Source organism: Trachypithecus francoisi, unplaced genomic scaffold (assembly GCF_009764315.1).
Source record: "Trachypithecus francoisi isolate TF-2019V2 unplaced genomic scaffold, Tfra_2.0 Contig01461, whole genome shotgun sequence".
NCBI lineage: Eukaryota > Metazoa > Chordata > Mammalia > Primates > Cercopithecidae > Trachypithecus > Trachypithecus francoisi.
The window spans coordinates 10,776,536-10,804,314 of record NW_022681433.1 but is presented as its reverse complement, the minus strand read 5'-3'; the positions used below and the strand labels follow the sequence as shown (position 1 = coordinate 10,804,314).

The window sequence follows — 27,779 nt, the reverse complement described above, 5'->3', positions numbered from 1 at the left end:
ACGTGGCCCAGTTTTTGTTGTGATGTCTGAACCCGGTTCAGATAAAAAAATTGTGCTCAAACTTGGATAGCTCAAAACACAAATCCATGGAGATTCAGAATCCGAGAACTTACCCAGGTGTTTCTAGAGGGAGGACAAAATGAGTCTAGCAGGTACCTTGTTTGGTTACTCAGTGCTCCTGGGTGTTGACAGAAACCCTACTTTGAATCTCACTTCTGACACCAACTGTTAAAAGAAAAACCTTAGGCAAATTTAATTTGTCAAAGTTTAATTGAGCAAAGATTGATTCATTAATCAGGCAGCCTCCAGAATCACAGCAGATTTAAAGAGACTCCAGTGCTCCTGCATAGTCAAAGAAAACTTGTGGACAGAAAAAGAAGTGATACACAGATAATGGAAGAGAGGTACAGAAATAGCCAGACTGGTTACAGCTTGGCATTTGCCTTATGTGAACCCAGTTTGAACAGTTGGCCACCTTCGATTGGCCAAAACTCAGTAGTTGGAAGAAGAATATGTTACAATCTATTTATACATTCAGTTAGGTTACAGTCTGCTATGTAGGGAGAAACCTTTCAAATATGTAAAGAGGAAGCTTTAGGCTAAATTTAATTTAACAAGCCCCAATTTAACTGATCCAAGGCCCTGTGCAAGCGCTTTGGTTGCATGCTGTTATGAGCAGAATGTTTTTGTTCCCCCCAAATTAATATGTTGAAATCCTAATCCTTGAGGTGATGGTATTAAGAGGTGGGGCCTTTGGGAGGTAATTAGGTCTTGAGGGTGGAGCCCTTATGAATGGAATTAGTGCCCTTATAAGAAGAAACATGAGAGAGGTGATTTCTGTCTCCACCCTGTGAGGACACAGTGAGAAGATCACCATCTGCCAACCAGGAAGTGGGTCCTCACCAGACGAAGGTCTGCAGGCACCCTGATCTTGGACTTCCAGCTTGCAGCACTGTGAGAAATGTTTGCTGTTTAGCCCATCAGGTCTATGGTATGTTTGTCATGGCAGCCCGAACTGAGACATACAACCTGAATCTGATTCGCTAGACAATGAATAGTCAATTGAAAAAATTGATCTGCAACTCCTGTACCAATTATTACAGAGGCATTTTTCCTTAGAAACAATCTAAATTCCCAGCTGGGCTCAGTGTCTCATGCCTGTTATCTCAGCACTTTGGGAGGCCAAGGTGGGCAAATCACTTGAAGTTAGGGATTCAAGACCAGCCTGGCCAATACGGTGAAACCCCATCTCTACTAGAAACACAAAAATCAGCCGGGTATGGTGGCAGGTGCCTGTAATCTCAGCTACTCAGGAGGCGGAGGCAGAAGAATTGCTTGAACCTGGGAGGCAGAGATTTCAGTGAGCCAAAATCGCGCCACTGCACGCTAGCCTGGGTGACAGAGTGAGACTCTGTCTTAACAAACAAAAAAAAAAGAAAAAAAGAAACAATCTAAATTTCCAACAGTAGGTATATGCTTTAAGTTCACTATTACACGTGTTACGGATAATTATTTGACCATTAGCAATGACTATCGAGATTTTAATCCCATGAAAAATAAATGCGTATGCTACATTGGTGTTTGAAGGAAGTAGGATTTTTAAAAATTGTTTTTGGATTCCATGATCTAAGCTATGTCCATAGAAGAAAAATTCATAGAAAAGTCTTAAGAGGAAAGATACCAAAATATTAAGTTTTCTTTGAGTGGTAAGCTTAGGTATGACACTTTCTAACGTCTCTCTAGAGGATTTTGTCTTTTTTGGGTGGGAATTGGATAATTTCTAGTATCCAATTCAATGCCAGATTTCTTGTCAGTATACCCATCTTCCTGGTGGAGAATACCCATTGTAGGTAGTCTTGGTGGGAACAGTGCCAAAACAAAACCTGAAGGGGCCAGATTCACCATTTCCTCTCTCTGGTACAGCCAGTGTATGAGCACATGACCCATGATTTGGATAATGAAGTATTTTCCTAGTATTTTGCATCTTGATCTAACGTGCCAAGGCTATGAGTATGGTCAAAGATATTTACTGCATGCAATCTTCATTGCATTGCTAATGGGTTTTTCTGATTATGTAGTTTCTATTGCTATGGTTCTTGTAGCCAGCCATTCCCGTACAACACTGGCATCAGTTCCCTCTCACCCTGGGTCCCCAGCAGATCCTGGGTTCTGTGTCCTCTAATGTCCTTCCCGTAAGCTCCCTTCTGCTTAATCTACTCAGATTTGCTGTTCATTGCTAACTCCAAGTAGTATAACTTAGTTATTCTTTCTGTATTTCCACATTTTCTCTGATAAAAGCACGTCACTTTGACGAAATATACTTTTGTTTTGTTTTGTTTTGTTTTTTGAGACTGAGTTTCACTCTGTTGCCCAGGCTGGAGTGCAGTGGCACCATCTCTGCTCAATGCAACCTCCACCTCCCAGGTTCAAGCGATTCTCCTGCCTCAGTCTCCCGGGTAGCTGGGATTACAGGTGCCCGCCACCACGCCGGCTAATTTTTGTATTTTTAGTGGAGATGGGGGTTTCACCATGATGGCCAGGCTAGTCTCGAACTCCTGACCTCAAGTGATTCATCCACCTTGGCCTCCCAAAGTGTTGGGATTACAGGCATGAGCTGCCATGCTCGGCCAAATGGAAGTTTTTAAACAGGAAAAACACTGCTAAACCATCCCCAAATCACTTTTTGCTCAGCTGTTTTAGATAGTGATTTAGTTAAAAAATAAAATCAGCTTTGCATTTCTAGGCTGTAAAAAATAAATGTCATCTTTATGTAATGAAACATTATTTTTAAAAATAAATTTTAGGCCGGGCGCGGTGGCTCAAGCCTGTAATCCCAGCACTTTGGGAGGCCGAGACGGGCGGATCACGAGGTCAGGAGATCGAGACCATCCTGGCTAACACGGTGAAACCCCGTCTCTACTAAAAAATACAAAAAACTAGCCGGGCGATGTGGCGGGCTCCTGTAGTCCCAGCTACTTGGGAGGCTGAGGCAGGAGAATGGCGTAAACCCAGGAGGCGGAGCTTGCAGTGAGCCGAGATCGCGCCACTGCACTCCAGCCTGGGCGACAGAGCTAGACTCCGTCTCAAAAAATAAAAATAAAAAAATAAAAAAAATAAAAAAAATAAAAAAATAAAAATAAATTTTAGAGCATGGTAAGCACAAATATTTATAATGGAAAAATCAATAGATCACATCACTGATGGAAAATTAATGAAACCATTAAAGTCACACGAGTTTTTATCAAAGCCATACACATCTATTTTCAAAGCAAATATGTTGACTAGTTCTTCTGAAAAATTGCTTGCAAAATATAATTTCGAATGACCTTGACACTAAACAGCCAAAAAATATGCTATTTCTCCAATTTCTGATTAGAAGTATAAACGGTTTTATGCACAGAATCAATAAAAATTTGTGGGAGTTAATTCCATTCCAAGAAATAAAATTATAAAGTGTTTTATGGCGTAAGTTAATTTTCTAACCCCCCCACCCGAAAGTTCAAGGTACAGAAGTTACCAGAAGCAGACTTTCTTTATTAATAAGATAAAAATTTGTGTGGCTTTGTTATCAAGACAGTTTTGTTTTAAAAAGAGCTCCCTTAGGTTTCACTGAAAATAATTGCGTGTGTGTGTGTGTGTGTGTGTATATATATATATATATTTTTTTTTTTTTTTTTTTTTTTGAGATAAAGTCTCACTCTGTTGCCCAGGCTGGAGTGCAGTGGTGTGATCTTGGCTCACTGTGACCTCTGTCTCCTGGGTTCAAGAGATTCTCTTGCCTCAGCCTCCCGAGTAGCTGGGATGACAGGCACTCACCACCCCACTCAGCTAATTTTTGTATTTTTAGTAGAGATGGGGTTTGGCCAGGCTAGTCTCAAACTCCTGACCTCAGGTGATCTCCCCACCTTGACCTCCAAAAGTGCTAAGATTACAGGCATGAGTCACTGAGCCCGGCCGTCTTCTTCCATATATTTTTAGCATAGGTTTATTTGTGTGAACTATGGTACTCCATGTCCATTGTGAAGTCTTGATTTTCCTGTGAAGAGGGACTGAAAGATGAGTGGGGGAAATGATGCCTATTACCAGAAAGTGTACTTCTGAGGACATCTAATCCTGGACTGACCAATGCCTGGACCAAGTTGAGAAACTGACTTCTGCCTTGGGGGCTGCAATCCATCTCTGATATTATCACTTTTTTGCTGTCACCACTGGTTAGGATTCCCCCCCATTTCTCTCTTACTTCTCTGCTTAGGATTTTCTCACAGTGTCACTTTCAGAAACAAATACACTAAGCACAATAAGGATATAAAAGTATCATTTTATTATTTACAAAATGCCTCCTGGTGTCGTCTTGGGTCATGCAGGCCGACACATGAACTGGGGCTTTGCTTGTGACCCATTCTAAGTTGAATGCAGTTTTTTGTTTTCTCTAAATGCTAGTTTCTAGCATAAGCAATGTGATATCAGTGTGTGTGTTTGTTTAAATCTACACCCTAAGACTGGTTTGTGCCCTAATTAGGAATACGTGTTTCAGCAACTGTTAGCTAACATTCAATGAAAGGCCACTTTCCTGTCTCAGAAAAAAAAAAAAAAAGGCCACATTCCAAAGGTGACTACAACATCCACTTTAGCTCTGATCAACATGAGAGTTTTGTAATTAGTATTTGGGGTTTCACCCAAATGCTAGTAGAGACGGGGTTTCACCATGTTGGTCAGGCTGGTCTTGAACTCCTGACCTTATGATCCGCCTGTCTCAGCCTCTGAAAGTGCTGGGATTACAGGCGTGAGCCACCACACTCGGCCTTGCTTGGGTCCATTCTTAATACCTGTCTATCAGAATGGAACAGGGGCTAGAAGAAACGACATGAACTTTAACCATGGGCCTTGCTTCAAAGGTACAACCAAGTCATCAATAAGAGGAAATGATTACCAGAAAGTGATGACAACCCAGGAGAAAATGATCTTATCAATTTTGAGTGTGTAACCACTAGGGGTAGAATGGCTAAAGATAAGAACTACATATATGATATAAAGAAAAGATGGTTTCAAAGCATTGGTAAACTTTTATTTATTTGTTTATTTTGAGATGGAGTTTCTCTCTTGTTCACGAGGGTGGAGTGCAATGGCTCGATCTCAGCTCACTGCAACCTCCACCTCTCATGTTCAAGTGATTCCCTTGCCTCTGCCTCCTGTGTAGCTGGCATTACAGGCATGTGCCACCACGCCTGGCTAACTTTGTGTGTTTAGTAGAGATGGGATTTCTCCATTTTGGTCTAGCTGGTCTCAAACTCCCGACCTCAGGTGATCCATCTGTCTCAGCCTCCCAAAGTGCTGGGATTACAGAAGTGAGCCACCGCGCCTGGCCCAGTATTGGTAAACTTTAAAAAGTGTAATTTTAATTTTGCAAACATGAATCATTCCAAGGAGGAAGAACGCAGGAGGTCCCTAAAGAAGCTATATGTAGGTCGGGTGTAGTGGCTCACACCTGTAATCCCAGCACTTTGGGAGACTGAGGTGGGTGGATCACAAGGTCAAGAGATCGAGAACATCCTGGCCAACATGGTGAAACCCAGTCTCTACTAAAAATACAAAAATTAGCTGGGTGTAGTGGCATGCGCCGTAATCCCAGCTACTTGGGAGGCTGAGGCAGGAGAATCGCTTGAACCCGGGAGGTGGAGGTTGCAGTGAGCCAGGATTGTGCCACTGCACTCCAACCTGTTGACAGAGTGAGACTCCATTTAAAAAAAAAAAGAAGAAGAAAAAAAGAAACCATATGTATTTTTTTTAGAGACCAAATGTATATTTTTTTAAAAGAAACTATGTGGGCCAGGCACGGTGGCTCAAGCCTGTAATCTCAGCACTTTGGGAGGCCAAATGGGAGAATTACTTGGGCCCAGGAGTTCAAGACCAGCCTGTGCAATGTGGTGAAACCCCACCTCTAAACAAATTTACAAAACTTAGCCAAGCATGGTGATGTGCACCTGTAGACCCAGCTACTTAGGAGGCTGAGGCAAGAGAATAGCTTGAGCCCAGGGGGTAGAGACTGTAGTGAGCTATGATTCCACTGCTGCACTCTAGCATGGGTGATGGAGCAAGACCTTGTCTTTTTTTTTCCCCCCAAGACAGAGTCTTGCTTTGTCACCCAGAGCTGGAGTGCGACGGTGTGATCTCGGCTCACTGCAACCTCCACCTCCTGGGTTCAAGCAATTCTCCTGCCTCAGTCTCCCAAGTAGTTGGGATTACAGGGGCTCACCACCACTCCCAGCTTATTTATTTATTTATTTATTTATTTATTTATTTGAGACGGACTCTCGCTCTGTCGCCCAGGCTGGAGTGCAGTGGCCGGATCTCAGCTCACTGCAAGCTCCGCCTCCTGGGTTTATGCCATTCTCCTGTCTCAGCCTCCCGAGTAGCTGGGACTACAGACGCCCGCCACCTCGCCCAGCTAGTTTTTTGTATTTTTTTTGTAGAGACGGGGTTTCACCGTGTTAGCCAGGATGGTCTCGATCTCCTGACCTCGTGATCCGCCCGTCTCAGCCTCCCAAAGTGCTGGGATTACAGGCTTGAGCCAACGCGCCCGGCCTAATTTTTTTATTTTTATTAGAGACAGGGTTTCACCACGTTGGCCAGGATGGTCTTGATCTCTTGACCTTGTGATCCGTTCGCCTTTGCCTCCCAAAGTGCTGGGATCACAGGCATACGCCATTGTGCCTGGCCTACATATGGTTTCTTTAGGGACCTCCTGCTTTCTTCCTTCCTTGGAATGATTCATGTTTGCAAAATTAAAATTACTTTTTAAAGTTTACCAATACTTTGAAGCCATCTTTCCTTTATATCATGTATACAGTTCTTATCTTTAGCCATTCTATCACTAGTGGTTACACACTCAAAATTGATAGGATCATTTTCTATAGGCTAATTTTTGTATTGTTATTAGAGACGGGGTTTCACCATGTTGGTCAGGCTGCTCTCAAACTCTTGACCTCAGGTGATCCACCTGCCTCAGCCTCCCAAAGTTCTGGGATTACAGGCATGAGCCACTGTGCCCAGCCTGGATTTCCTTCTTTGGAAAGGCTGAAAACTATTACACTGTGTACCTATACCATGTTTTCTTTAGTCATTCATCTGCTGATGGACACTTAAGTTGGCATCATTCCTGGGCTATTGTGAATGATGCTGCAATGAACATGAGAGTGCAGATATCTCTTTGACATACTGATTTCACATCCTTCGGGTATATACTCAGAAGTGGAATTGCTGGATTATATGGTAGCTTTATTTTTAACTTTTTGAGAAAACTCTGTACTGTTTTCCGTAATGGCTGTACTAATTTATATTCCTACCAACAGCATACAAGGGTTTTGTTTTCTCCACATCCTTGCCACTTGTATCTTTTATCTTTTTGATGATAGTATTACAACAAGTGTTAGGTGATATCTCATTGCTGTTTTGATTTCCATTTTCCTGATCATTAGTGATGTTGAGCATTGTTTCCTATACCTGTTGGCCATTTGTATGTCATCTTCTAAGAAAGTCTATTTATATGAAATATCTTTGCCCATTTTTTGGTTAGATTTTCTTACAATGGTGTTGTCTGAGTTCTTTATATATTTCAGAAATAAGCCCTTATCAGATATATGGTTTGCAAATATTTTCTCTCATTCTGTAGGCTGTTTCTTCACCCACTTATTTCCATTTATGTGCAAAAGCTTTTTAGTTTGATGTAATCTCATTTGTCTATTTTTGCTTTTGTTGTCTGTGTTTTGGAGTCATTTCCAAGAAAATAATTGCACAGACCAATTTTGTGTTAGCCCGTTCTTGTGTTGTTATAAAGAAATACCTGAAGCTGGGCAACTTATAAAGAAAATATGTTTATTTTGGCTCGTGGTTCTGCAGGCTCTACCAGAGGCGTGGTGCTAACTTTTGTTTTTTTTTTGAGACAGTTTCACTCTTGTTGCTCCGGCTAGAGTGTAATGGTGTGACCTCGGCTCACTGCAACCTCCACCTCCCAGGTTCAAGAGATTCTCCTGCTTTGGCCTTCCAACATGTTGGGATTATAGACATGAAACACCGTGCCCAGCCTGTCTTGGCTTTATAATAACTTGCTTTCCGGGAACTAATCCATTCCCCAGAGAACCAATCTAGTCTTGTGAGAGCTAGAACTCACTCACTACCACTAGAATGGCACCAAGCAATTAATAAAGGATCCACTCCATAATCCAAATACCTCCCACTAGGCCTCCACTGGGAATCAAATTTCAACACGAGATTTGGTGGGGGAAAAACAAACTACATTCAAACCATAGCAATCACCATCTATCTAATTCCCCAACCCCCAAACTTAACATCTAGACTTTTGCTCACTCCTTACATCACATCTGTCTCTTTCTAGTTCTGTTCTTTCTTCTCTGCTTTACGGTGCACGGTCCCCCAGTTTTCCTCACTTCTTTTTCTGTCCTGACTGAGAAACACAAAGTGACCTGGACAGCTGCATGTTTTCCCCTGTAGGCTTGAACCCAAGCTGGGGCCTTGAACATTTGCAGGCACTGAGAAAGGTGTCTAAGTTCTTGCCCAAAACACTGAAAGAAACTAGCTCTAGCCCTGAGCCGCATTCCTTAAACTCTCACATCAACTCCATAGCCCAACGCCCTAGTTGCTGACATATCTCAGGAGAACATCCCTTATCTCCCTGTCCCAAAGAGGACAGCTTGCAACCCCTTCTGTTTCTAAGTTCCCCTAATAAATTATTTGGACCAATCACCTTGGCATCTAGTGCTTCTTGCTTTTTTGTTTAAGATGAAGTTTCACTCTTGTTGCCCAGGCTGGAGTGCAATGGCGCGATCTTGGCTCACTGCAACCTCCACCTCCCGAGTTCAAGAGATTCTCCTGCCTCACCCTCCTGAGTAGCTGGGATTACAAGCATGCCCCACCACACCTGGCTAATTTTGTAATTTTATTAGAGACGGGGATTTATCCATGTTGGTCAGGCTGGTCTCGAACTCCTGACTTCATGTGATTCACCTGTCTTAGCCTCCCAAACTGTTGGGATTACAGGCATAAGCCACTGTGCCCAGCTGCTTCTTGCTTTAGAATTCCAACCAGACCCATCTCAGGATGGTTTTGGGTGCTCACCTACGGGTACTGCCCTGCTGTGGTTTTTGGGGTGACTCTGGCTATGTGTTCAGCCAGGATGAAACATGGACACGGGCCCTCATCATTTCTGTGCTGGATTATTAGAATAGCTTTCTAAATTGATGATCTGCTGCCATTCTTTTATTTTGTAGCCCATTCTCCACAAGGTGACTTAAGTTATTTTCTTAAAATCTGACTACAAATGTACCACAGTACCCAGATATTTGGTCAAACATTATTCTGGATGTTTCTATGAGAGTGTTTTTGGATGAGATTAACTTTCAAATCTGTGGATTTTGAGTAAAGCAGATTGCCCTACATAATGTAAGTGAGCCTCATGAAATCGAGACCTGAATAGAACAAAAGATAGACCACTCCCAAATCCCACCTCTCACTCCCAGCAAGAAAAATTCGGCCAGTGGGTGGCCTCCAAAGGGCTGCAACAACACAAGCCCTTCCCTGGATGTCCCTCCTGTTCACCTACCCTGCAGATTTTGGACTTGCCCTCCTTTATTATTAGGTAAGCCAATTCCTTAAAATAAATTTCTTTCATCGCTTGATGTCCATGGGGAATTGGTTTCAGGACTCCTGCAGATATCAAAATCCAAGGGTGCTCTGTCACTTATATAAAATCATATGGTATTTGCATATAACCTACCCACATAATTCATATACTTTAAATCATATCTAGATAACTTATAATACCTAACACAATGTAAGTGTTGTGTAAATAGTTCTACTGTATTTTAAAAAATTAGTATTATTGTTATTGTATTTTTTTCTTTTTCCAAATAGTTTTGATACGCAGTTGGTGGAAGGGTGACTGTATATGCATCCTATTGATTCTGTCTCTCTAGAAAAACCTGACTAATACAAATGCCCTATGATGGAGGAAGTATAGGGTGTCATCAGAGTATGTACCAATGACACCTAACCCAGACTTGTGGGGTCAGAGAAAGCAACACCTCAAACTATGTTCACAAGTAGATTTCATCTCACATACCACTGGAATTACTCGGTAGTGGCTGTCTAGTGCTCTGGTCTTTGAAAGGACTTGAAGCCACATTAGGGATTGGGGGAAAGAAAGTCATGTGAAAAGCAGGAAAATTAAATTTGAGGCTCTGCTAGTTAGCAAGGACCTGATCATTAGCAAGTCTTGTAATGTTTCTAAGTGAGACTACTTTATCCCCAGGGCAGTTGGATATCATTAAAGCCAGTAAATCACTTGGTCAGGTTTTCATTTAGGAATTTACTCAATGTAGAGAAATGAGAGAGTTCTGTAGCAGAATGTTAAAAATATTTTATAAATGAGGAATGTGAGGTTAAAAGGGTTAAGTAAATCTCCTAAGATTATATCCTTACTAAGTCTGGAGCCCTATTTCTAACCCAGCTCTGTCCAGCCTATGGTTGTTCTTCCTATCATCTTCCAGTACACAAATGCCATCACAGTTGTCCTTAATATGCCACAGTCATTCATGTTCATTCATTCCTGCAATATTTGTGCAGTCCTCCTTGGGCTAACAGTTGGGAATATAAACATAAATAAATTATAGTTATTTTCAAGGAGGCCATGGGCCAGTAGGGAATATAGACATTTAAACCAATAATTAACAAATAATAGAAATACAGTGTAATTAGTGTGAGAGTAAAGTTGTGCTGAGCAGTGACTAGGGAGGGCATGGTCAAAGGACTGCCTAACTCTGCCTGGGCATTATAAGGAGCTTCTCAGAGATGGAAACAATTGAGTTATGTCTTGAAGGATATTTAGAAGTTTTTCTGGAGAAGAAAGGCACAAAACATTCAAAGTCAAGGAGGCAAGAGAGAGAGACTTGCATATGATTCTATAAGGACAGAGCATAGGCTGCCTATTGTACTAGGAAGATAAATGGGGTGAGGGTCATAAAGAACTCTACAAAACATAGTGGACTTTGGGCTTTGACCTGAAAGGAAGGGAAGCAGGGAAACGTTAAGATTAGAATTGCTCTTTAGACCCTTGTGAGGGTATGGTTAGAAAGGGTATGGGGCTGGAAAGAGGAGGCTATTGCATTGATGAGGTTATGAGATAAAGCCTTGGAAATGGGTGGTTATCTTGGGTAAAGTTGGTTGGGCATTTGAGTCCCCTTCTGGTACTCAGCCTCACTCTTGCCTCCTCCCTACTGGAAGTCAATTCATCCTTCTTTTTTTCCAGCAATTAACCTGTTTGCTGACTTAAACACAGTCTCCTCATCCCCAGTAGTCTCTCTACTGCAAGCTTTGCATTTTCAAAGGGAATGCCTTGGAAATGCTAGCTATGCCTTCAGCAGCCTTGATGTATGACAAGAGGTGCTACTCCCATGTCATAAAAAAAACCGCAACTTCTCTGAATGAAAGAGGATTTGCCACACCATCTTTGAAAGATTACTAACTTCTGTTTTTTTACCATGTTCATAAAATAGGTACATAATAAGGATGTGCCAATCTTGTTTGTTTATTTATTTATTTATTTATTTATTTATTTATTTATTTATTTTGAGACGGAGTCTCGCGCTGTCACCCAGGCTGGAGTGCTGTGGCCGGATCTCAGCTCACTGCAAGCTCCGCCTCCCGGGTTCACGCCATTCTCCTGCCTCAGCCTCCCGAGTAGCTGGGACTACAGGCGCCGCCACCTCGCCCGTCTAGTTTTTTGTAGTTTTTAGTGGAGACGGGGTTTCACCGTGTTAGTCAGGATGATCTCGATCTCCTGACCTTGTGATCCGCCCGTCTCGGCCTCCCAAAGTGCTAGGATTACAGGCTTGAGCCACCGCGCCTGGCCTATTTATTTATTTTTAATGAGATGGGGGGGTCTCACTATGTTTCCCAGGCTGGTCTTGAACTCCTGAACTCAAGTGATGCTTCCACCTTGGCCTCCCAAAGTCCTGGGAGTACAGGCATGAGCCACCACACCTGGCCAGTCTTAGTTTATTGTTATTTTTATTTTCCTTAGAGACAGAGTCTTGCAATCATAATTCACTGCAGCCTGAAACTCCTGGGCTCAAGGGATCCTCCTGCCTCTGCCTCCCAAGTAGCTGAGACTACAGGTGCATGCCACCATGTCTGACTAATCAAAAAAAATTTTCGTAGAGACAGGGTCTTGCTATAATACACAGACTGGTTCTGAACTCCTGACCTTAAGAGATCCTCCTGCCTCAGCCTCCCAAAGTGCTGAGATTACAGGTATGAGCCACTGTGTCTGGCCCTGGATTTATTTTTAAGAGGTTTCTTATAGAAGATAAAATTACTCACTCATAAAACTTAATATAAATTTCCATTTATTAAGTGACTATAATGTGTCAAGAATTGGACGTGGAACTTTACATATATCAATTATCACAACATCTTTGAAAAGTGGTTAATATTATCATTTAGATTTTACAGATGATTAAACTGAGTAATTGAAAGTTCCATAGTGTAGCATTTGCAGTAAATTCATATTATATCAAAATCCACTCTCTTTACACAACCCTACAATGTCTTTTTTGTGTGTAGATGTGCTGTTTGTGTTCTCATATGTTTCATATGTTAGGTAGGTCTGCTCACTTTGAGGTGCTGACTCATAATTGTAATTATACTTTTTTTTTTTTTTTGAGACGGAGTCTCGCTCTGTCGCCCAGGCTGGATTGCAGTGGCCGGATCTCAACTCACTGCAAGCTCCGCCTCCCGGGTTTACGCCATTCTCCTGCCTCAGCCTCCCGAGTAGCTGGGACTACAGGCGCCCGCCACCTCGCCCGGCTAGTTTTTTGTATTTTTTAGTAGAGACGGGGTTTCACTGTGTTAGCCAGGATGGTCTCGATCTCCTGACCTCGTGATCCGCCCGTCTCAGCCTCCCAAAGTGCTGGGATTACAGGCTTGAGGCACCGCACCCGGCCAATTATACTTCTTTCTAATTTATTTCTGGTTGTCCCTAGACGTTAGATTTATTTCACTGAGCATGTTTTTTTTTTTTTTTTTTTTTTTTTGAGATGGAGTTTTGCCCTGTCACCAGGCTGGAGTGCAGTAGTGAGATTTCAGCTCACCACAACCTCTGCCACCCAGGTTCAAGCAATCCTCCTGCCTCAGCCTCCCGAGTAGCTGGGATTACAGGTGTGCACCACCACACCCAACTAATTTTTGTATTTTTAGTAGAGGCGGGGTTTCACCATGTTGGCCAGGATGGTCTCGATCTCTTGACCTTGTGATCTGCCTGCCTCAACCTTCCAAAGTGCTGGGATTACAGGCATGTGCTACTGTGCCCAGCCTCACTCAGTATTCTTTAATGAAATAATCATATGATAATTTTTAATCTTTACATTTTACTTTATAATATTGTACTATGCAAAAGCTCAAACTAATTGGTTTTTAAATTAAGATTCTTGGAGATGGCATTATCTCAAATTACGTTTCCATAAAATTGCATTAATACTGGTTGTGTATGATTGTTGATTTACACTGTCCATATGGTAAAACTTGGGATAAATTTTCTAGAGAACAGTTTGGGAAGATGTGCCAAAACTTTAAAATCTGTATACTTAAAAAAAAAAAAAAAAACTAGTTACTCTATTTCAAACATATACAAAAGTAGACAGAATACTATAATAAACCCTCCTGTGCCTATCACTGATATGGTTTGGCTGTGTCCCCACCCAAATCTCATCTTGAATTGTAGCTCTCATAATTCCCACATGTCATGGGAGGGACCCGGTGGGAGGTCATTGAATCATGGGGGTAGTTACCCTGTGTTGCTGTTCTCATGCTAGTGAGTGAGTTCTCGTGAGATCTGATGGTTTTATAAGGGGCTTTCCCCACTTTTGCTTGGCACTTCTCCCTGCTGCTGCCATGTAAAGAAAGATGTGTTTGCTTCTCTTTCTACCATGACTGTAAGTTTCCTGAGACTGCCACAGCTATGGTGAACAGTGAGTCAATTAAACCTCTTTCTTTTATAAATTACCCAGTCTCAAGTATGCCTTTATTAGCAGTGTGAAAATGGACTAATATAGTAAATTTGTACCAGGAGTCGGGTGCTGCTGTAAAGGTACCCAAAAATGTGGAAGCGACTTTTGTAAAGGTACCCAAAAATGTGGTAACAGGCAAAGGTTGGAACAGTTTAGAGGGCTCAGGAGAAGCCAGGAAAATGTGGGAAAGTTTGGAACTTCCTAGAGATTTGGAGGACTCAGAAGACAGGGAAGATGTGGGAAACTTTGGAACTTCCTAGAGACTTGTTAAAGGGCTTTGACCAAAATGCTGATAGTGATATAGAGAATAAAGTCCAGGTTGGGGTGGTCTCAGATGGAGATGAGGAATTTGTTGGGACCTGGAACAAAGGTGACTCTTGTTATGCTTCAGCAAAGAGACTGTTGGCATTTTGCCCCTGCCCTAGAGAACCGTGGAACTTTGAACTTGAGAGAGATGATTTAGGGTATCTGGTGGAAGGAATTTCTAAGTGGTAAAGCATTCAAAAGGAAGCAGAGCATAAAAGTTTGGAAAATTTGCAGCCTGACAATGCAATAGAAAAGAAAAACCCATTTTCTGGGGAGAAATTCAAGTCTGTTGCAGAAATTTGCATAAATAATAAGGAGTCAAATGTTAATCACCAAGATATTGGGGAAAATGTCTCCAGGGCATGTCAGAGAACTTCAAAGCAGCCCCTCCCATCACACGCCTGGAGGCCAAGGAGGGAAAAATGGTTTCCTGGGCTGGGTCCAGGGCCCCACTGCTCTGTGTGGCCTGTGTCCCAGTTGCTCCAGCTCAAGCCATGGCTAAAAGGGGCCCAGACACAGCTCAGGCCATTGCTTCAGGGGGTACAAGTCCTAAGCCTTGTCAGCTTCCACATGGTGTTGGACCTGCAGATATGCAGAAGACCAGAATTGAGGTTTGGGAACCTTTGCCTAGATTACAGAGGATGTATGGAAGCACCTGGATGTCCAGGCAGAAGTCTGTTGCAGGGGTGGGGCCCTCAAGGAGAACCTCTGCTAGGGTAGCATGGAAGGGAAATATGGGGTCGGAGCCCCCACACAGAGTCTCCACTGGGGAACTGCCTAGTGGAGCTGTGAGAAGAGGGCTACTATTATCCTCCAGATCCCAGAATGGTAGATCCACTGACAGCTTGCACCTTGTACCTGGAAAAGCCACAGACACTCAACACCAGCCTGTGAAAGCAGCCTGGAGGGGGGCTGTACCCTGAAAATCCACAGGGGCAGAGCTGCCCAAGGCCATGGGAGCCCACCTCTTGCATCAGCATGACCTGGATGTGAGACATGGAGTCAAAGGAGATCATTTTAAAACTTTAAATTTTAATGACTTCCCTCTTGAATTTTGGACTTGCATGGGGCCTGTGGCCCCTTTTTTGGCCAATTTCTTCAATTTGGAGCAGGCATATTTTACCCAATGCCTGTACCCCTATGTATCTGGAAAGTAACTAATTTGCTTTTGATTTTACAGGCTCATAGGCAGAAGGGACTTCCCTTGTCTCAGATGAGTCTTTGGACTTGGACTTTTGGGTTAATGCCAGAATGAGTTAAGACTTTGGTGGACTGTTGGGAAGGCATGATTGTGTTTCGAGATGTGAGGACATGAGATTTAGCAGGGGCCAGGGATGGAATGACATCGTTTGGCTGTATCCCCACCCAAATCTCATCTTTAATTGTAGTTGCCATAATCCCCATGTGTTGTGGGAGGGACCTGGTGAGTGATAATGCAATCATGGGGGCAGTTCTTCCCCCTTGCTGCTGTTCTCTTGATAGTGAGTGAGTTCTCATGAGATTTGATGGTTTTATAAGAGGCTTTTCCCCCTTTTGTTTGGCACTTCTCCTTACTGCCACTATGTGAAGAAGGATGTGTTTATTTCCCCTTCCATAATGATTGTAAGTTTCCTGAGGCGTCCCCAGCCATACTGAGCTGTTAGTCAATTAAAACTTTTTCCTTTATAAGCTAACCAGTCTCAGGTGTCTCTTTATTAGTAGCAGGAGAATGAACTACTACAATCACCGAGCTTCAACAATTATCAACTCATGGTAAATCTTGTTCCATATGTACTCTGCTTTTTTTCCCCTTTCTATATTACATTGAAGTAAATCCTAGATACTATATCATATCATTCCTTTTTTCTAAAAAAAAAAAGCCATGTTTATCATTTGCATTTATATTTTCAAATTTATATTGAACTATAATGTGCATACAAAAAATGTGGTGCTCTCTAAACTTTCACAGATTGAACACACTGGGTAAGTAATAGCTAGATCAAGAAACAGAAGATTTTGTATTCAGTAAATTTTTCAGCATAGCTATTGTACTACTATTGCAAAAAACAAATTAACAATAAGTATTTAATATCATTAAATATCCAGTGTTCAAATTTCCAAATGTCCTATATATGTCACAATTTATTTATTTATTTATTTATTTATTTATTTATTTTTATTTATTTATTTATTTTTTGAGACAGAGTTTTGCTCTGTTGCCCAGGCTGGAATGCATGGTTTGATCTTGGCTCACTGCAAGCTCTACCTCCTGGGTTCACGCCATTCTCCTGCCTCAGCCTCCCGAGTAGCTGGGACTACAGGCACCTGCCACCACGCCCAGCTAATTTTTTGTATTTTTTTTTTTTTTAGTAGAGACAGGGTTTCACCACGTTAGCCAGGATGGTCTCAATCTCCTGATCTTGTGATCCGCCCGCCTTGGCCTCCCAAAATGCTGGGATTACAGGTGTGAGCCACCGTGCCCGGCCAATCACAATTTATTTTTTTGAATCAGGGTCCAAATAGGTACACACATTGCAACTGACTGATTGGTTGAACTCTTTTAATATTTATGTTTCGCCTCCATCCCTCATTTATTTCTTCTTTGGAATTTATTTGTGTGAAAGACCAGAACATGTTCCTATGTATTTCTGGTAAATTGATACTTGTATCTAGAGGCTCTTTCGCATTCAGGTTAGATTTGTATGGCAAGATGATTACATAGGTGCTGGTGTATTCCTCTCTCGGTGAACATCTAATGCTTTATTCTCTCTCTTTGTGATGCCAGCAGGTACTTATGTTCAATGTCTGGATCATCTATTTTCATTAGGGTTTTTAAAATAACAATATTCTACTTTTTACATTCCTTCTTCATTTGTTAGCTGGACTACTTCTGTTCACAGATTACTATTTGATTTTCCACTGGTACAGTTTGTATAGAGCAAGCAGGATAAATGATTGATTCTTTCCTTATATTTGTTAGTTTTTAAAATAATTCATTAGCAATCTCCAATAGTGATGGTTTTTTTTCTTTTCATTTCATTTATTTATTTATTTATTGAGACGAGGTCTCGCTCTGTCTCCAGGCTGGAGTGCAGTGGTGCGATCTTGGCTCACTGCATCCTCCACCTCCCAGGTTCGAGCAATTCTCCTACCTCAGCTTCCTGAGTAGCTGGGACTTCAGGCATGTGCCACCATACCCAGCTAATTTTTGTATTTTTTTAGTAGAGACGGGGTTTCACCATGTTGACCAGGATGGTCTGGATCTCCTGACCTCGTGATCCGCCCACCTTGGTCTCCCAAAGTGCTGGGATTATAGGCATGAGCCACTGTGCCTGGCCGATTGTTTTTATTTTTAAGATATATTATGAGTCATGGATTTAAATATATTTTTTGTGTTACAATTCATTATCGAACTACTTAACAATAGGGGTTCATTAAATAAATCATAGCGTAACTACACAATAAAATAGTATTACATAGCTACTAAAATAATAATATCAATGTGTATTTATTCACCAGAAAGTTATTTATGATATTTTATTTAAAACTTATTTTTAAAATATTAAATGCATGCTCATAGTACCAAAGGTATTACAGTGACAGATTTCTCTCACCTTTGTTCCCAAGTCACATTGATTCCCATCTAGGAGTCCTCTACTTTTGCATAACCTTGTATATTCTTCCAGAGATTTCTAGAGCTGATAGTTCACCTGGTATTTATTATTGTGGCTGTATTAGTTGTTAAAAATAATGAAACACTTCTATAAGGTTGTTATACGGTCGGTTCTCTGAACCCACCCCTTCCTCCTTGGGCACCCAAACCCTTCCCTGCTGCCCCCAAGACCTTGCCCATCATCCATCAATTGAAGAGTTAATGCTTCACACAGCAGGAAGCATATGGGGTCCTATCCAAGCTATAGCCAGTATCTATCTGTTCTCATTGGTCCTTGCCTGTCCTGTACAGTTGCGAATATTTCAATATTATCCTTGGAGATTTCTATGCCTCTAGGAGCAAATTTTATATTATGAAACATTATGTTTTGTAAAACAATCTAAATCTAAATACATGAATATAATATGTTCTGGACTGATATATATACCAAAGCATTAAAAGTAATTTTTTCTGCTGGCATAATTATGAGTGATATTTTATTCTTTTAAATCTTAACTGCAGTTCCAGATTTCTCTATAATGGGCAGATAATTTACACAGCAAAAAATTAAAGTGTATCTCTAAACTGGTTTTATTTCATAAAAAAGAATGGAGATGTCAACATTTTTCAATAGCTCCATCTGCTGGCCGCTGAATAAAGCTAATTTTAAATATCACGTTTTAACTAAACGAGAAGGCCAGGAGAAGAAATAGAATTCCTGTGTTAGAACAAAGGATGCTTCCTACATATCCATGAAGAGTAAGTATTAGGAGTGAAGTTAATTTACTTGGAATAAAAAGTGATACAAACTTGGTTCCATATAGAGTGAGCTACTACCCTATGCTCAAAAACAGGCTGCTTGCCTAGAACAGAAATGTGAAACTGAAAAATTGTTTTGGAGTTTTTGGCCATCTTGCACTGGAATGCTGATTTTTAAATTAAAAAAAATTTTTTTCTTTGAGACAGAATCTTGTTCTGTTGCCCAGGCTGGAGTGCTGTGGTGCAATCACTGCTCACTGGAACCTCTCCCTCATGGGCTCGAGTGATCCTCTCTCCTCAGCCTCCCGAGTAGCTGGGACTACAGGTGCGTGCCACCATGCCCAGCTAACTGTTTACTTTTTATAGAGGCAGGGTCTTGCTATGTTGCCCAGGCTGGTCTCAAATTCCTGGGCTCAAGCTGTCTGTCCACCTCAGCCTCCCAAAGTGCTGGGATTATAGGAATGAGTCACCATGCCTGGCCTGTAGATTTTTCAAATAGTGCAAAACTAAATAACATTGATTAGTGATTGCGTGTGAATATATGAATATATGTGAAACGTATTATATTGAAGGAATTTATATGCCTTTGTACAAATATTCGAACCAGCAGTCTAAATTCTCCTTTGCTTATTCTCATTACTTACCAAGTGAAATTGCTCTTGGTTCCATATCTCTTTATTATTTCCAGAAGTTGAACTGATGATAAATGCTTTGTTAAACCCAAATCTCTCTTTGGATAATAATGCAAGCTACCATACTTTGTGTAAAAATTTCTGTCATCTATCTTTCAAACTCTTTTAAAAAGTTAGATGTATCAAACATATTCCAGTATAGTTTCTGAAGATCTAGTTTACAGAAGTTTCCCAGATGATTTTGGTATTCTTCCACTCCACTCCAGTTAAGAACCGCTGCCCTGGGACTGTAGACGGATGTGGCATCCTTTCAGGAATATTTGCATTGTAAAGAGGATCACAAGATGGGCTCATTGCCTCATGCAGGGGATTAACTGTGGAGGGAGAAATTTGAGGCACCAGGGGCTGAGTCTTGGATGAGGGTGAAGGAAAAGAGCCTGTATGCTATCTTTCAGCAGCAGTGATATTGTGAATGAAGGATCAACTTCAGGGGCTTGGAGTTTATCACAACGCCTCACCTGTTTGCTTAATGCCTAAAATATCACAAAGCTAATTTCTGTTGGGCTTAATCTCTTCAAATGGATATGAATAGGTTAGGGTGTTATTTTTTTATTTTTATTTTTATTTTTTAGGCAGAATCTCGCTCTGTTGCCCACGCTGGAGTGCAGTGATGTGATCTCCGCTCACTGCAACCTCCCCCTCCCGGGTTCAAGCAATTCTCTGCCTCAGCCTCCCGAGTAGCTGGGATTACAGGTGCCCACCACCACACCTGGCTAATTTTTGTAATTTTAGTAGAGACGGGGTTTCATCATGTTGGCCAGGGTGGTCTTGAACTCCTGACCCCGTGATCCATCCGCCTTGGCCTCCCAAAGTGCTAGATTACAGGCATGAGCCACCAAGCCCGGCCTAACTTTTTCAAGTGACACAACCACATTCCAAGATGTTTTCTGAGAATCCAATGCCTTAACCCAATAAATTAGTCGAGTGGGAATTTCAGCACAGTTGCAGGCTAACAGGAATCAAATTTTTGTGTTGACTAGCCTTTGGGACATACCTTGAATTACACTGAACAAGTAATGTTTGTCTAGGTAGGGCCCAGTCTCATCATTTACTAACTAGCTGCCCAGTGTGCTCTACTATGCATAATATGATAAACATTTCACCACAGTTTGGAAACCATGCTGTAGTGTAGCAAGGTTGTACTCAAAATGCAGTAGGGGCCATGGGGGTATATTTAGGACTGTCCAGGTTAATTGTGTGCATTCCTGATGTCTTCCAACTTCCTGACCTCTTGAACCTCAACTTTAGACTCTATTTAAAAAAGCCCAGGTAACCCAAATATGAGTGATGTGGCAGGCTGAATAATGGTCCCCCTACAAATCCATGTCCTAATCCCCAAACCTTTGAATATGTTATGTTATATGACAAAGGGGAATAAAGGTCACTAACCAATGGATCTTAAATTAGAGATTATCCAAGTGGCCCCAATATAATCACAAGGGTATTAAAAGTGGATAAGGGAGTCAGAGGAAGAGCTGTGGTGACAAAAGCAGGTCAGAGAGACGCCATGGAGCTGGCTTTGCGGATGGAGGAAGGAGGACATGAGCCAAGGGATCTGGGCAGCTTCTAGAAGGAAATAGTAAGAAAATGGATTCTCCTTTGGAGCGTCCAGAAAGGCACGCAGCCCTGACAACACCTTGATTTTAGCCCAGCGAGATACCTGTCAAACTTCTGCACTCCAGTAAGACAATAAGTTTGTGCTCTTTTAAGCCACCAACTTTGTGATGATTTGTTATAGCGGCAATGTAAAATTAGTAGAGGTGGGAACTATATTTGTGGTTATTCATAATCAAAGACAATTCTCCTAACCATTTCTGTATAAAACCAGCATTTGGACATAATTCCCACATAATTTCTCTTTCTTGGAGTAGAAAGCATTCACAACTGAGTTTTGAATGGTTCACACTCTTAACTGTCTTAAATAATGTCACATCCAATTATGTTGATGCTAATGAATTGCAACTTGGCTATTTTTAAAAATCCCAAACACAGAAGATTATTTTTGTTCAAATATCAATTTTAGATTTTAGTTTTCCCAAACAGTATTGTTTTAAACGAAAGTTTATATTACCGATTTCCGTAAAGCCACTTGCAGTCATATAAAAGTATGCCCTTTCATTAGAAACTATGCTTCATTAAAGCTTTAGAGTTTTTCCTCTGTCTGTCCTAATGGTAATTGCCCCATTCACCCTTACCATGTAGCTGTTTTGAAGGCTATCTCCTTTCTGCCCACTCTTTCTTGGGCTTAATCCTGTGGTGTTAGCAGCCTAATGTGGGCGATATGTATTCTGGTCCTCATTATTGAAATTCAAGGCATCGTTTCATAAGAGAGCCGGTTAATGGTGAAACTGGCAAAACAGCTCACAAAGCTGATGTGACACCTTCATCCCTTTCAGGACTCACTGCCATATACAAGATGTAGATTGACATTCTTAAAGAATTCATACATTCAACAAAATATTTACTGAGGCTACTAGGTGTCAAATGATGGGGATAAGAGCACTGAATAATTTATACAAAAATTCCTGGCTTGGCGCAGTGGCTCACGCCTGTAATCCCAGCACTTTGGGAGGCTGAGGCGGGCGGATCACGAGGGCAGGAGATGGAGACCATCCTGGCCAACATGGTGAAATCCCATCTTTACTAAAAATTATAAAAAATTAGCTGGGAGTGGTGGTGTGTGCCTGTAGTCGCAGCTACTTGGGAGGCTGAGGCAGAGGAATCGCTTGAACCCGGGAGGGAGAGGTTGCAGTGAGCCGAGACTGCACCACTGCACTCCAGCTTGGCAACAGATCGAGACTCCGTCTCAAAAAAAAAAAAAGAAAAAGAAAAAAAAATTCTTGCTCTCATCCTGCCGTTCTTCTGAAACTTTCTTGCTTCCTGGCTTTGGAGGTTTGGGAATTGAAGAAAATAAAGTAAAAAAGATAATAAAAACAACCAAAGTGGAAAGGTTTTTCTAGATCTAGACATCCTACTCTCTTCTTCCATACAAGATTTATGCTGATGGAACAACAATGTAAAATAAGAAAATTCCTGAGATAATTTTAAAAAGAGGGCAGAAAAAACTCATAGTAGACTTCATCAACGAATGTATAAAATGGGTAGAACCTGGAGTATTCAGTGGCAAAATCTTGGACATAGGAATACATTAACACAACATATTGGTCTAGCAAGCACTGTAGGAGACTGAAGCGGAATTGTCCAGGGAATCCCACAAAAATGGAAATGAAGAGGTCTCAGAATCTCTAGGTGCAGAAAGAAGATAGCCTTCAAAACAGCTACATGGTAAGGGTGAATCGGGCAATTACCATTAGGACAGACAGAGGAAAATGCACCTAGTATCTCTAGGTGCACAATAACATTAGTTTATATATCAGCATTACTTATCTTTTCTTTCAGTTGATAAGTATCCTATTGTAATCCATTCATTCACCCTTTGCTTGTTCATTGTTGAAACAAATTCTCCCTGGAACAAAATTCTAGTAACCAAACACACCATATTGGGGGAAACTTCCTTACAGAAGGGATGATATTAACGTAAAAAGAGGAGGAAGTCCCTTCTTCAGTTCTGGCAGGGACCTAGCTGGGGAGGAAACCTTCCCCCAAGGTAGGTGGTCTGTTGAGACCAGGCTAAACCCACTTGAGGGACTGGCATCCCCTAAAGGTGAAGAGGGGAGGAGACCCACCTCCTGGAATGTGTCCCTGTGGTCTCCAGATGATGTCTTCCTCTAATAAGGACAATTCTGCCAAAGGAATAGAATGCTTCGTCACAGGCTCAATTACTCTGTCTCCGCCAGCCTACCACCTATAAACAATTCATCAAATTAGGAAAGCGAGGAGATTTAATAAAGACATAACACATAAAGTGTAGGAAAACTATTTGTATGGCATTCTGAGACGACTAGGTCAGAGTTAACAAGTAAGGAGCAAAGTAGTTAACAATACCAATTCTGTTAACCCAGCACAACACCTGTGCTGAATGTGTTTTAAAAAATCTCCCAACCTTTATCTAAAAAGACAGGGCTACGTAACAACCGGAATGATTTTTGTCGGTGGAGGTCTAGGAAGCCGAAAGAGCAGTGGACGCCTTGACAGCTGCCAGTCTCGCGGCCTCCGCGGCGGCGTGCCCGTGTGCCTGCGTGCGCGCGGACGGGGCGGGGCTGAGGAGGGGAGTGCGCGCGCGCGGACGGGGCGGGGCGGGGCGGAGCTCGGAGGGCGGGCGCGCGCGGGGCCGTCTGGTCGGCAGGGGGCGCTGCGCACCCATGCCGCGCTCTGCCTGCCCCCCGGGTGCTGTCCGCGGCGGTTCGATTGGAGCAGCCGCCGAAGAGCGCTTGGCGCCATTTTGAAGCGGAGAGGAGGAGGAACGGCCGGGCTGGCTGCGGAAGGGGAGGGGGGAGAGAAGGCGATTGGATGCGGCGGCGGCGGCGGATCCCGGAGAGCCGCGGAGTGAGAGGAGTAGCGAGTCGGGAACCCGGAGGTAGGAAACAATTCAGTTAACGGAAAGAAAATGTCTCTCTTCTCTGGCCGCGGCGCTCCATTTTTCGGTGGCCGCCACTGCCGCTGTGTGTGTGTGTGTGTGTGTGTGTGTGGCAGGGCTGAAGCGCCGCCCGCCCGGGTGCCAGGCGCGACTCGCCTCCCGGCATTGGGGGCTGCAGCGGGCTGCTGCCTGGCGGCGGCCCGGGGCGGGGGTCGCGGGGCGCGGGCCGGCTGTGCGGTGGGGGTGGGGAGGGCCCCGACGCGCGCCTCCACGCCGCGGGCTCTGCCGCAGCCTGTGGAAATTAAACTTGCCGCTCTGATCCCGGCCCGGGCGGCGGCGGCGGGCGGTGACCTTGCGCGCGGGCGGGGGGTCCCGGGGCCGCCCGGCCGCCCGCGCCCTCCTCCCGCCGCCACCGCCGCCGCCGCGCCCCTCCCCCCGCGCCCCGGCCGGCCGGCGGCTGTTTCCCGGGCGGCAGGCGGGCGGCGCGGTGCTCCTGTTGAATCCTCCCGCGGGCGAGTTTCTCCCCCTTCCGGGCGAGGGGCAGGCGGGGACCGCGGGTCAGGGCCGCGGGCGCTCTCGCCCTCGCCACCGGGTCCCCGCGCGCCGCCTGGCCTCCGCTTCGGGCCAGGGGACGGGCTGAGCGTGACATTTTTGCGCTCTTCCTCGCTGCTAGCTGGAGGGAAATCGCGCTCACCGCGCCGCCCGGAGTGGGTACTCGGGGAACCTGAGGACCCAGTTGAGGAAGAGCCCAGCGCTGGCGTGGAGGGACTCCTCCCAGGCGACAACTGGGTTCTAGCTTTCCTTTCGGAAGGAACTGCGGGGAAAATGGTGTGCAATTGTGACTCGTTAGTGTTTTTGCACTGTTATTGTAATGCTGCTTTAAAAGTTTTCGGTCCGGAGAAAAACCTTGTTTGTTGTTGCTGCTGCTACTGCTGTTGGTTTTTGGTAGAGACGTGAAAGCTAACTCTGAAGTAGCTCGACAGTTATTTTGGAGAAATGACTGAAACCAGAAACGCCGCCCCTCGCCTTCGGAACTGCAGGCTGCTGCGTTCCTTGCCGCGGACGGGGCGAGCTCCGGGAAGGGTTGAAAGAACAGCTACCCACCCATTCCGCGCGCGTCTTCAACAGCCTCTCTACCCTAGCAAGGGTTAACCCTTTTTTATGTCGAAGAAAGTGCTCCTTGTACTTTTAGTAAGAGGTGATGGATGGGCAGTGGCGCCCCGACTGATCCTACCCTGCCGATGAAATAGTTTCGGAAACTTTGGATATAGCCTTAATTTAGAGGGTTGGTCTGCGGTGTGGAGAGAGTTGGGTAATCCTATACCATCTTCCTAATAAACTTCAAAAACTCAAGTTGTGTTTACGTGCAGGAGGCGAGCTGTAAATAAATCGTCATTACCCAATACTTGAACGGCAATATAGTCATTGTTCTCAGTTAACCCATCCAGAGTTCCCAGACAGAACGTTTTTTATATTAACTCATGTAGTGGTCAGGTAAACCCGTTAAAAGCCACAAATATGGACTTGAAAGACAGCTTTTTATGCGGTACACATGTCTGAGATGTTCGCATCTTTAGGGACAGTAAAATGAGTATTCAATGGTGTAGACGGGTTAGTTCGTGGAACATTTTGTCCTTGTATCTCATGGTGATAGCAGAAAACCGAATTAAAATTTGTAGTGGTGAATATGTAGGTGAAAGTTAACATGGGACCTTTTATGTTAAGATCGATTGATTCTCAGAAACTGTAAAAACATGTTAAGAACGTTATTCCTTAGAAATAAGATTTGTGCTTAATATACATTTACAAGTATATGTAAAAAGATGCACTTAAGACTTTATAAAAGTTATCCAAATAGGGACTTTTTCCTCCCTTTTCTGATGGTTTAAAAAATTGTCCTCTTCTCAGCTGGCGTTTACTTAAAGATGTGTTTTAAATGGGAAGGTCGTGTTTGTGTTCACCTTTTTTCTTTTTTTCTTTTCTCCTTGTTTTGGTTAAGGCTGATTTTCCCTATGTTAACTTTTACAGCAGCTTTTGTTACTCTTGTCGCCTTTATTCTCTCGTGTTATGTCTCTCCCCTCTCATTTTTACCCCCGTACTAGAGAGACATGTACTGATGATAGTGATTCTTGTCATGAGATGTTTGTATTAAGCTTATTTGTATTATATTGTGTTAAGCTTATTTGTAGTAAGATTCTACCGAGTTGACTGTTTGATGAAAGTTGTTTAATCTGTTCTGCCGCTTTGTTTAACAAAGTAACATTTTGAGGAGTAGGCTTTATCAATAATTTCTGAGGCCACAGTCATATTCATGTGGTGGAATTGGGGCAGCTCTTTAGATATCCTGGAAGCTGAGAAGTTTCGCTATTGTCTTTTTTTGTTCTATTCAGGATTTAGCAATATTTATTAATAAAAATTCAGGGTAGCACATTACCCTCCATCCCCTTCTCACCTTTTTATTAATTTAACCAAGAGTAAAGTTTTGTGGTTAGCCATCTGTTTCAGCGTCTGGTTTTTAATAATTTCTGTTTAGGATTCAGTCCATTTAGGTTGTCTCAGAAGATAACCTCTTGTAGGTCTTTGTTTCTGGGAGCTGCCTGCTCTTTCATTATGTAATATTACTTGACATGGCATTTATTTATTGTTTGTGAAACTTCTAAGAGTAATTTGGGAAAGTTAGTATGACCTTTGTTTTGTTACAAGATATAGTGCATACATGAGTGTGTGTGTATTTTTTAATTTTTAAACTTAGTTTGCCACACAAGTCATCTGTCACTTCCAGTTACAATGTGCATTTTATTTGATTTTTGTATTCCTGTTCGGGAATGTTAAAGATTCCAAAAATACTTAGTTTAAAAATAAGCCCAGTAATTTCTCTGAGAATGTATTTACTTTTTAAGCTTAGTGAAGAAGCTGCCAAATGGTTTGCAGTTCTAGCTCCTTGGAGAGTAGAGGTGAGCCCTTTTCTCACACTGTTCTGTTATGAGCCACCTGATTCTAACCATTTCCCCCCATTAGTTGAAAAAGGTTTTAGAATCCTTTCTCATTAGTTAGTTCAGAATTAAGAATAAGTCTGCTGTGTTGAGACTGTAATTGTTTTAGCTGGCATGAGTGATCATGCACAGTGAGAAAATCATGACAATAAATCTTAGGTGAATAAAATTTAGTTGTTCAAATCTTAAAGCCTGTAATTTGAGATTTAAAAAGTATCCATAATCATTGTATTCTAATAATTAGAGATTAATAATAAGTAGTAATTAGAAATACTTGGTTTAGCTGTGTAAAACTTGAAAGCTAACAGGCGTCGGGGAAAGACTGATTAAAGCAAGAAACTATTTTGAGGCCTGCCACTTTCTCCTTTGACAGATCATGACTTGATTCAATTAAAATGAACAGGTACTAAACTTCTGTATACATACAGTACCAAGGATGGTGCAATAAACAGGACTGAAGAAGACGTCCTGTCCTGTAGAAGTGTAGAGTAGTGGTTGGCTATTCACAGCAAGGTGGTGAGAACTGAGACAGACCAGAGAGTAGGATCTCTGCTGTTACTTAGTTCCGAAGGAGCAGGCCCTCCTTCCTTTTCAGTGAGAGTTGAAGTTGCTCTTTTTATATGGGAGAGTGAAATTAGCCAAGATTAGATCCCATAAGGAGAAGGAGGTGCTGTTATAACCAAGACCATTGTCTTTCTCTAGAAGAGAATGGTTAGGGACCTGGAAAGAAATGAGAGTTTGTGTTTCCTTAGGTAGGATAGGATTCTTTCTCCCCAGAGGTGATTTTAGGAAAGTAATTAAGAGATTTTAAAGGAAAGCTCTGTATCTCCAAAATACATCCCT

The 27,779-nt window shown here is 42.6% G+C and overlaps 1 protein-coding gene and 1 long non-coding RNA gene across 6 annotated transcripts in view; one reads left to right on the top strand and one right to left on the bottom strand.

Annotated features, from left to right (window-relative positions):
• Positions 1-19,328: 19,328 nt before the first annotated feature.
• On the bottom strand, positions 19,329-23,604 carry LOC117097605. Its single transcript, XR_004443004.1, has 3 exons — positions 23,470-23,604; positions 23,153-23,271; positions 19,329-19,780 (listed from the first exon to the last, which is right to left on the bottom strand). It is a non-coding gene; the product is annotated as an uncharacterized LOC117097605 (long non-coding RNA).
• Positions 23,605-23,782: 178 nt separating this feature from the next.
• Positions 23,783-27,779, top strand: part of PDS5B (PDS5 cohesin associated factor B) — a 184,404-nt gene continuing 180,407 nt past the window's right edge. For all 5 annotated transcript variants that reach the window (XM_033235594.1, XM_033235585.1, XM_033235601.1 and 2 more), the window contains exon 1: positions 23,783-23,943. The gene's annotated coding sequence lies outside the window, so the exon portion shown is untranslated. The remainder of the gene's footprint in view (positions 23,944-27,779) is intronic.